This window comes from Dasypus novemcinctus, chromosome 3 (assembly GCF_030445035.2).
Source record: "Dasypus novemcinctus isolate mDasNov1 chromosome 3, mDasNov1.1.hap2, whole genome shotgun sequence".
NCBI lineage: Eukaryota > Metazoa > Chordata > Mammalia > Cingulata > Dasypodidae > Dasypus > Dasypus novemcinctus.
In genome coordinates this window covers 63686037-63696536 of record NC_080675.1, presented here as the reverse complement: position 1 = coordinate 63696536, position 10500 = coordinate 63686037, and the positions used below count along the sequence as shown (strand labels likewise).

The 10500-nt window shown below is 39.8% G+C and overlaps 1 pseudogene; it reads left to right on the top strand.

Moving 5' to 3' along the window:
* The first annotated feature begins 9619 nt into the window (after positions 1–9619).
* Positions 9620–10118, top strand: LOC101447641 (FUN14 domain-containing protein 2 pseudogene; annotated as a pseudogene).
* The last annotated feature ends 382 nt before the right edge of the window (positions 10119–10500 follow it).

Sequence of the window (10500 nt, the reverse complement as noted above, 5' to 3'; positions counted from 1 at the left end):
AAAAATCATTGAGCTCTGCCATAGCATTTGCTTTTTATGTGGCTCATTTTATGGGAGCACCTGTTCATGTAAATAAACGATGCCAAATTTGGATGTCAGCCCAAAAGATAGTGACTTCAGTATAGGAAGCCAAGTAAGAGTTGGACTTACACAGGATGGGCAAGTCCATCCAGCTTCTGTGATCAGGCCCTAAGGGTTCACATTTGTGGCAGCTGGTTAGACTTCCTACTTGACTGCTCATCCTGCTTACTGTGGAAGAAATGTGTATTTATAAACACAAACCTTAGGTTATCATACATCTATGATCATAAATTAAAATGGGTTCTCTAGTCTATATTCATTGCTTGGCAATTAAAGAGTCTATTTGAACGAACATGGTCCTATGTAAATAATTTGAAGTGTGGCAATTATCACAAGTGTATGCATCTAACAGCCTTTGTCTCCTTTGCTTGCTGCCAATTCTACAATGAGGAGGATAGTTCTGAGTCTAAAAACAGCCAACCTAGAGAGACAGGTCAAAACCACATGAGGGCTCAGCTCCCACCCCTGCAGCCGCCTGGGCCCCAGCGCGGAGCAGCCTCCTCCTGCCAGGCGGTGGGGGGCCCCAGCGTCCGCCCACCAGGGGGCCCCCTGGAACCGCGCCGGGACGTGCGGACCCGCAGCTGCGCAGCCCGCCCTTGGGGTCTCGGTGGACTGTGGCCTCTGAGGACCCGCTGACATGGAGACCCCCCTGTCCCCGTGGAGCCCCAAGGCCCCCGCGCCTTGCCCGGCCCCCGGGGCCGCGCCTGCCCCGCTCTGGCCTCCCCCGCCTGGCGCTCGCACTCGGGGCTGCTCTGCTCAAGCAGCCGCCCACAGGCAGCCTCCGGGACCCACAGAACCGGCCGCCTCGTGGGACTTCTGTAAGGAGGTAGATGCTGTTGTTTTAGTGCATAGCTACACATAGATGTAAATGTGGCCAGTCTCAAAGCCAAACTCAACATGTAAATTCATTGCCTTCCCCCCAGCGAGGTACATGACTCCCGGGGATGAGCCTCCCTGGCACCAAGAGATCACTACCAAGTACCAGCTGATGATGTAACTAGAAAATGACCTTGAATAAAAGGGTCAACTTAGACCAGCAGAATATCTCAGTCTACATATAATACCAGGAGTTAAAAATGCTTTTTGACCTGAATCAAGGGGGAAATGGAAAGGACAAATGAGTTTATATGGCTATGAGTCTCCAAAAAGAGCTGGGAGGTTATCAGAGGGGTTGCCCTTATGCACACCTCAGCAGAGTCCCAGAGACGGATAAAGTAGATACAACCCCAGGTATTGGTTCTTCTGAGGGCTACAGAGACCCACAGGTTCTATGGTCATGGCAGATGGAGTTCAGTGCCATGTCAGTTGGCCCTTCTTTGGAGTTTGTGTTTCTGTGTTATGGAGCTGGACTCAGATGTGATCTTTTTTCACAAGGCTCTCCTGTTACTTTTACCAGAATTGTAGTTGGTGCTGGGGTTTAATATATACCCAGGGGATCTGAATATCTGAACTGACCATATGATAGCCAGGCCCTGAGCCTCAACAGTCTTCAGCTCCTACACTCTGGCTTATTGGACTTACCCCACTCAGCTAACATGGAGTTGAAGAAGGTCAACCACCACACCATGGAGCCAAGAGTGCCTACATCTGAAAGCAGGAGGATTATATCCAGCATCCATGTGGAATCTAAGCCCCCTCTTGACATAGATGTGGAATGGACACAACCAATCCAAGGTCCACAGGACGGCGGAATAGAACATGGATTAGAGTGGACTTACTGATACTCTATTCATGAACTATTGTGATTAATAATTGAAGAAATTGTGGCATTGGTGTGGAGAAAGTGGCTATGGTGGCTGCTGGGGGTGGGGAATGGGAGGAGGAGATGAGATGTGGAGGCGTTTTTGGAACTTGGAGTTGTCCTGGGTGGTGCTGTGGGGACAGTTACCAGACATTGTGGGTCCTCCCATGGCCCACTGGATGGAACATGGGAGAGTGTGGACTGTGGTGTGGACCATTGACATTGAGGTGTGGCGATGCTCAGAGATGTATTCGCCAAGTGCAGTGGATGTGTCATGATGATGGAGGGGAGTGTTGCTATGGGGGAAGTAGTGGGGTGAGGGGGGTGGGGTAGTGTATGAGGACCTCATATTTTTTTAATATTATATTAAAAAAATGAATAAAGACAAAAAAAATAAATGGGATTGTGGCTGCAAAAGGTAGTCTGGGGGAGTACATGTCAGTGGAAAGAAATCTAAAGAATTATCTAGGGACTGAGTAACACAATGAACCCAGAGGCAGAGGAGAATTGTGGTTAAGGGTACAAATGCAAGAGAGTCCTTCTGTGAGCTAGAGCAGATGTACATCACTATTGCAGGGTGATGGAAACATGGAGAAGCATAGGAAAACTACAATTGGTGTGACCTATAGACTGTAGTTAACAGCAATACTATAATATTCTTGCATCAAAGCCAAAGCTGTACTGTGTTGATAATGGAGGTGTATGGAAAAAGTGTGCCAAATGTATGGTATGGACCTTGATTGATGGGAACAATCTGATGATATTGTCTCATAATCAGTAACAAATGTTCCACCAGGGTAAGGAGTTGTATGGGAAATCTACACATCTGTATGATTGTTCTGAAAGTTCACAATATCTGTAGCAAAAATATATTTTGAAAAATAGTATGTGTTGGGGGTAAATACACCAAATGTAAGATTTAAAAAAAGATGTAAAATATTAAAAAACAAACAAACAAAAAAAAAAAAACCCACATGAAGTGTTTCCTCCTAAAATATACAAACTATCAGACCTAAGATATACAAACTATTTTAATGTGACTTTGGACTCATAATCAACATTAATGAAATTTTGGACCATTTAAAACCAAATTAGTTCCCAGATAAATACTATTGGCTTAGTGAAAATTAATACCATAAATACTGTACAGTTTACAAATCACTTTCCTAATAATAGTTAACCAGGATTATAGGTACCAGTATGGAAAACATTCTAACATGTGTTAAGTCAAAAGAGGCAGGGAAGAAAACAGTATACATGCTGTCATTTATGAGAAAACAATAATAAATACTTATAAATCTATAGAATACTTTGAAAAGATACTGGAATCTATGAAAGTGGATGCCTCCTGGAAGGGTGATTGCTCTGCTGGGAGCAGGGGAGGAAGGGAGACCTTTTAACTCTATACCCTTTTGAACCTGTTACCTTTTATACTTCATGTTTTTATAGGCAAAAAAAAAAAAAAAGAAGAAAAGAAACGTAACTCTTTTGAATGTCATAGAACCACCATTCACTGAAGGTTGGTTTTGTTGTTATTGTTGTTAGTGCCAGAACTTTAGAAAAGAACTTGAAAGGTATGATCTCATTTAACCCTTACAACAATCCTATGGTATTTGGATTATCAAATTCCCATTTACATGGTGAAGGGGGCACGGGCTGTAAGCAGGTGCCATATCATTACTGTTCAATCTCAAAACAAGAGCAAGGATTTTCCTTTGAGCATCAGCCTGTGTTTTTCCAGATGTCAGAGATTGCTCACTCTGGAGATAACATGATGCTTGAGTGAAATTGGTTGTGGGGGAGAAGGATTGTCAACAGTTTATTTCATATAAGTTTCTGCAAAGACTGCAGTCAAGGAAAGTATCTTTTGCTGGACCATCAAGAGTGATTTTCTTTCAATGGAAGGCTTTTATCAGCACAGAATCCGAAAGAGCCAACTCATTTTCTCTGCAATGCTGACCTGAGTGGAATGGGGTAGGGTGGCCTACTGGAGATGATAAATGTTGGGGGTCAGAGACTCTGCTCTTTTCACCTCATTCTTTCCCCCACATTCCTACCTTCCCTTTCCCTCCCCACAATCCTGGTGGCCCTCTTCTATACTCTTCTAGACTCTTCAGGAGTGAAGGCAGTGCTGTCTTGCTCTAACTCTATTGACCTTTCAACTTTACTATTGTGGCAAAAATTCTCCTCCTAGCTTCTTTCAACCCTTTGCTTTTGATAATCAAGATCCTTTCATTTTCAAATACATTCCTAATTCTAGACACAATGTCTATAACTGGCTAACTAGGGAAATTATCAAGTATAAGGAAGTAGAAAGAAGAAATTCACAAAAAATTTAATATTTCCAGGTATTACCTCCCTACATACAGGTGAAGAAATTAAGTGAGGTTAAGTAACTCGATCAAGGAAAGAGTTAATATTTTAAAATATAATTGCTCAAAAAACATCTATCTAACTCCAGTGTCCATGTTTGAAATACTGGGCTTTACATTATTTCATCCAGTTCTCAAAACAAGCCAGTAAAATAGGATACTGGTTTTCTATTGCTGATATAAAAAATTACCACAAAATTGTTGGCTTAAAACAAGAATAAATTTATTATCTTTCAGTTCTGGGGGTCAGACATCTAAAAAGGGCCTCATGGGTGAAAATTAAAGTGTCAGCAGGGCAGGTCTCCTTTTGAAACCTCGAGGAGACAATAAAATTCCTATAAACTATCCATATTCCTTGATTTTGGCTCCTTCCTCTATTCTCAAAGCCAGCAATGGCAGGTCAAGTCTTTCCCACATCGCACCACTCTGACTCGGCCTCTTCTGCTTCTATATTTAAGTATCTGTATGATTACATTGAGCCCACCTGGATAACCCAAGATGATCTCTTACTTTGAAGGTCATTTAATTAGCATCCCTAATTCCAACTGCAACCTTATTATGTTCTTGCCATGTAACATAGTATAGTCACGAGTTCTGGGGTTGAGGAAGTGGACATCTTTGAAGGGCCACAATTCTGACTTCCAAAAATAGGAGTGACTATCCTCAGTGAGAAATTGAATAATTTGCTTAGGTTTACACATCTAATAAATTGAAATATTGGGAGTGCTTCTCTTCATTTTGCCCAGTATTTTCTGAATACTTCAAGGTTCTGACAGAAAGAGATAGCATATGAAATGGATAATTTAAGAAGAATTATTTACCAAGGTGTGAATAGCAGAATTCTAAGGAATACTGCAGTACCCAGTGGCTAGTAACAATAAGGATTTGTTACTATCCCAAAGGGGTAAAGGAGAGAGGAAGTGGCCAGAACTTGAAGATGGGGGTAGGGGTGGGGGAAGAGACTTTGTAATGAATTGAAGCTGTGTGGACCCCAGGAAAGAATGTTCTTGAGGTGAATCCATTCCTATGGGGGTGGACACATTGTAAGTAGGTCTTTTGGTGAGTAGGATCTTAAGTCAAGATGTGATTCACCTCATTCAGCATAAATGTTAATCCTCTCACTGGAGTCCTTTATAAAAGAATGAAATTCAGATAAAGAGGAGAAAAAGCCACAGAAGTAAAAAGCTGAAAGCAATGAAACCTGGAAGAGAAGGGAGAGACCAGCAGACATCGCCATGTGCCTTTCCATGTGACAGAGGGGTCCAGGATTGTCAGCAGTTAGTCTTTGGGGAGAAGATAATATCTTGATGATACCTTGATTTAGACATTTTCACAGCCTGAAAACTATAAGCATGTAAGCTAATAAATTTCTATTGTAAAAACCAACCCATTTCTGGTATCGTACTTTCAACAGCCTATCAAACTAGAACAGACCTGTATAAATAGACTGGCAGGAACTGTGGCATTTTGTTATGAAAAACAGCCAGCCAATCGCAACCTACAGAGAGGGGCTTAAGGAACCCTGACCTCAGTCTCCTCCCTGCCTATGAGCGTCTAGGGCTCCACATTATTCCCAGAATCTGGCCACAAGACAGGGCCAAGCAGGTCCTTTGATGAGTTCATACAGTTTAACCTTTCCTGTGGAGAGCAAAGTAAGAAGGGCAGAGAAAAGATCTGGAGGAGCAGCAGAAAATATCTGGCAATTTCTCCACATTGATTTACTGGTTTATTTATTGATTGATTCACATTGATATTTATTGTTGATTTCTAGTTTCAAATAAAAATAACATCTTCAACATTTTACTGCTGTGCAGGTAACTAGAATCTGATCTATTTTTATATTATAACTTTTAAAAAATTTTGGTGTTTTATATGTATATATATCCCAAAACTAAATTCAATATTTTATTTAAAATACTACTTTTTACCAATACATGCTATATTTTTATATAACTTGTTTTTTTTGTCCTGAAAGGTACATATATAGACTTTATTTAAAACAGGATTTTAACGTAAATATATATACTACTTTTTACCAATACATGCTATATTTTTATATAACTTGTTTTTTTGTCCTGAAAGGTACATGTATAGACTTTATTTAAAACAGGATTTTAACGTAAATATAACAATCCATGCTTACTCCAAAATATTTTGTGTTAAACACCCCGACTAAACAAATAGCATTATATTTTCCATTATATTTTCCCAGTGATAGTGCAATGGAAACACTAAACTATAACCTCTTAAGGCATAAGTCTTCTAAAAATATTTATTCTGTCCAGTCACCTTGTGTCAGCTTTGGCAGTTCTATGCCATAGGAATTAACCTGGAATTCCCACAAAATGGAGACAAAAATCCTTAACTTAGCTATGAATTTAAGTCTGTTTTTTCAAGTAATGACTTGTCTAACTGAAGAAAAACTGCTTTGCTGGTTTCAAACTAAACTGAACTTGAATCTTTCCCTAATAAGGACGTTTTCCTACATGAAGCATTTCCATTAACCAAGAAGAATTTGGAAATCAATGGAGTATGGAGCTACTTGTCTTTCAGCTTACATTCAGCCCCAGAAAAATCTAGAGGGCAATGCAAATTAGATCAAAGAATAGAATCCTGAGCTAACTGGGGGATGTTTGCTATGCTAACTTAAAAATTACAATGAGCAATGGAGGGATATGTTCAGATTATATCATTTCAAGGAGATGCTATTTGTATACCAAAAACCAGGCACTGTAAATCTCCTTTTCTAACACTCCTATACAGCCCAGAGAGATCCACAGATTTGTTGCAATGTACATATGGAGAATTTATGTCTTGTAGTTATATGTTGAAAACATTTTTCAGGGGATATTGGAGAAGTAAAATCATCCTGTGAGTTACACAATTAGAAGAAAATATCCTAGTAGCGTAGAAAAAATGCAGCAGGTGAATACTTTTCCTCTGTGCACCCCTCAGTCTCTCATTTCCCACCAGCACCAGTAATAGAGGAGGGAAGAAGTGAAGGAAGCAGTGAAACTAAGTTGAATGAAGTCAAAGAGAAAAGAGAGACATCAGAAGTAAAGATGGAAAGGATATTTTTAATCTATTTACAGGCAGGAACCAAGAGTCCTAGGCAATTTGTTTGAAAACTCACATTCAATATGACACACAGATGCATACTCTAACACACACAGATGGCACAGAGTGTGTGGGGCACAGAAAAGCAATAGTAATTGGACAAGAATCAGGCCAAATTATGTAAGAGTTGACAGTCAAATTTTATCAGGAAAGAGACAGGAACTTTTACCACAAACTGCATAAGGGTTTCACCAATTTCTATTAAGGACAGTTGGCAAGCTTGCATCAAAATTGCATTGCACATTCTTCATTATTATTGTTGTGTAGTCATGTTTAAGAAAACTGTTATATGAACTATGGAATAATTGATTTCATTGTTGGGGCTAAGAATTTTTGAGTAACTCCTTTTGTCTTTTTCAAGTCTTAAGTTCAAGGATTTCTCTTCCAGTATTACAAAAATAAGCTATCTGAGCTAATGTGGCCTGAAAGTGTGTTGCAGCCAGTACTCCAGTGGTGTTCAGAATGGACAGAACAACCCTAGAACACTTGCCTATGAACACTAACCTCACATGACTTGAAATTTCTGCAAATGCTACAAATAAGAACCACTTTCTTGAGCTCAGGTCTGGCCTGAGTGTTTCTTTGTTAATAATGGCTTTGAAAAATAGTACTAATATCTTCTCTCCCGGTTAAAAGTGTAATGCACGTTTACAGCTGACAGTAATGATTTTAAGCCCATTACTATTATATAAGATCTATTTTTAGTGATACAGATATAAACAAAATATTTTGAATTGTGAATAGAAAGTTTTATTCCCAAATGCCATTTCCTGGAATTGCTTTTTGCTGGAGCAGGAAGATTTTTAAGAGGCTTCCAGAAAGTGTTGAAACTTTAAGATCTTAAATTCTGTTGCCTTACATCAGATGACCATACTACTGGCAAAATTTTTAAATTCTTCCTGCAGCATAATCCCATTTTCTGTTGTCCAAATTAATTACCTTGTGACTAGCCTTCTATTTTGTCATGCCTTTGACATTTTCGGTATATTGTGATTTATCTCTCATCCTCCAAACCTTTGCTAACCTATCTCATCTTTGCAATTTGCATTCTTGTTCCAGTGTGCCTACCCAGTTTCTGACCCACTGATTAAATAATCTCCCTTCTGTATTTCTGACTGCCTGGTTGCAATATGCCCTGATCCACTTAGTGACCCTTCAGTCTAGTTTCCATAGTACTCATCTGTCTCTACTGTGACACAACCCCTTTCCCAAAGCAGTGACCCCACCCAGCACGATCCAACTTTGCCAATCCTAGTCTTCGTATTTATCCTAGCTCTATGGCGCACAACTTTTTATATCCCCAGGAAGAAAAGAGATAATCCTCTGGTATCTTTTTGTTTAAAGGTTAAATAATTTACAAATGATAAATATTTGAATTTTTCTGAAATGCAATAAAATAATTTTAATTTTTAAATGAATTACCACTGAGAAAGCATGGGCAAGCTAAATGTTCTTTTATTACAGTTAAATGGGATGAACAGTAGGAATCAGAAAATCCAATTTTTTACTATAGCCATATCACATAGTGCTTAATACCTCTGAACTCAGTTTTCTCATCTATAACACAACAATGATGATTCTGTCAACCTTAATATATTCAAAGGTTTTATGAGAATCAAATAATATTAAAATAAGCAAAAGTTCCTTGGAAGTAGTAAGAACAATGTAGAGGAGTATATAAAGGAGCAGAAACTTCAAAGCTACTGAAACTCTCATATATTATATACCTTTCTACCTGTAGATTTGTAAAAATATAAGCAGCAATTTCCTTGACCATGTGTCCTCAGAATCATCCTTACAACAGATGTTATTGGTGCACTACACCATAGCCTTTTGCCCTTAGTCACTTTGGTGACTTCCACCTGCCAGCATCCACCATTTCATTTCTGGAGGATCCCTGAAGTTCACTTTGTCATCTGCCTAGAAATCCAGATTTAAATCTAAAAATTCCCCTCCCAAAACAGCAGGTTTCAACCAATTACTGATGGAATAAGTATATAAATACATTCATTTTTGTGTCCTTTGTGTGAAAAAAACTCTAAGATGTGTGTTTTATATTGGCTCTCAGTTTCCCTGGTGGGATTAGGTACCTAAAGGGGTAACTTCCATGATAACAAACACTTGGCTGGCTTGTCTTCCCTGCTTCACTGTCCCAAAATCTTTTACTCAAATTCTTGCTTTAGGATCTGTTTCTGGAGGAACCCAAAGAAATTCAACAAAAAATAAAATATAAAAAGCATTCCTACACAGATGTTTTGCATGATTGATGTTAAAAGCACAGCAATACTCCCTGATGGAGGCAGTGGCTATGGTGCGCCTTGTCACATGTCTCTTCCCAGAGCCTTTGAGGGTGTCCTCACGAGACGAGCTCTCCAAAATAGCCAAGTCCAGTCAAGGAAACTTTGAAGAGAATTTTGAGTCACTGGACCTTGCAGAATTGGCTAAAAAGGAGCCACGGTGGCACAAGCTGTTCTGACAGGAATCTGGGCCTTCTGCGGAAAAGTATAGCTTAGCAGCCCAGTTGCTAATTGGAGGTGTCCCTGGATGGCGCACGGGTTTTGTATTCCCATAAGGTTTTAAGTTGGCTGCAACAGCTGTGGGAAGTGGATTTTTTTTCTCCTTCAGCTTGCAAACCATACTGGGTGGATATGAGAAAAACCATAAGAAAGAAGCAGCTGAAAATCTGAAGGAGCAACCAAACACCTACTAAAGTCAAAAGCAAAACTGAGGAGGTGGTGTCATTTGTGAAGGATGCTCTTGTGACTGGGGGAATTTTTGGAGGCTTTCTGCTTGGCATGGCATCCTAAAGAGGATGACTTTATTTGCACTGTTCCTGTCTTTTGTTGTTTTTTTTTCCCATCAATCATCAGAAAGTGTCAGTCATGTTTTTCCGTCAGCAGCCTCTATAACCCACCATAGGACAATGAGTCTCTCCTCCTCCTCTTCCCTCACACCTCTCTCCCTTCAGTGGCAGATCTGAATGGTTTTCTGCAGGCATCTTTTGGTACAGGTTAACTGTCATGGCCTAATTTGAGCTTGATGGTGATGGAAAAGACAACAGACATTACCATATACTCCCTATTCAGCTAATCTTGTAGGTCAGCAAGAATGCGTCTTTCCTCCCTATGTATGTAATGCCAGAGCACATCATGAGATGGCTCACCATGGAGGATGAATGAATCTTCAAAG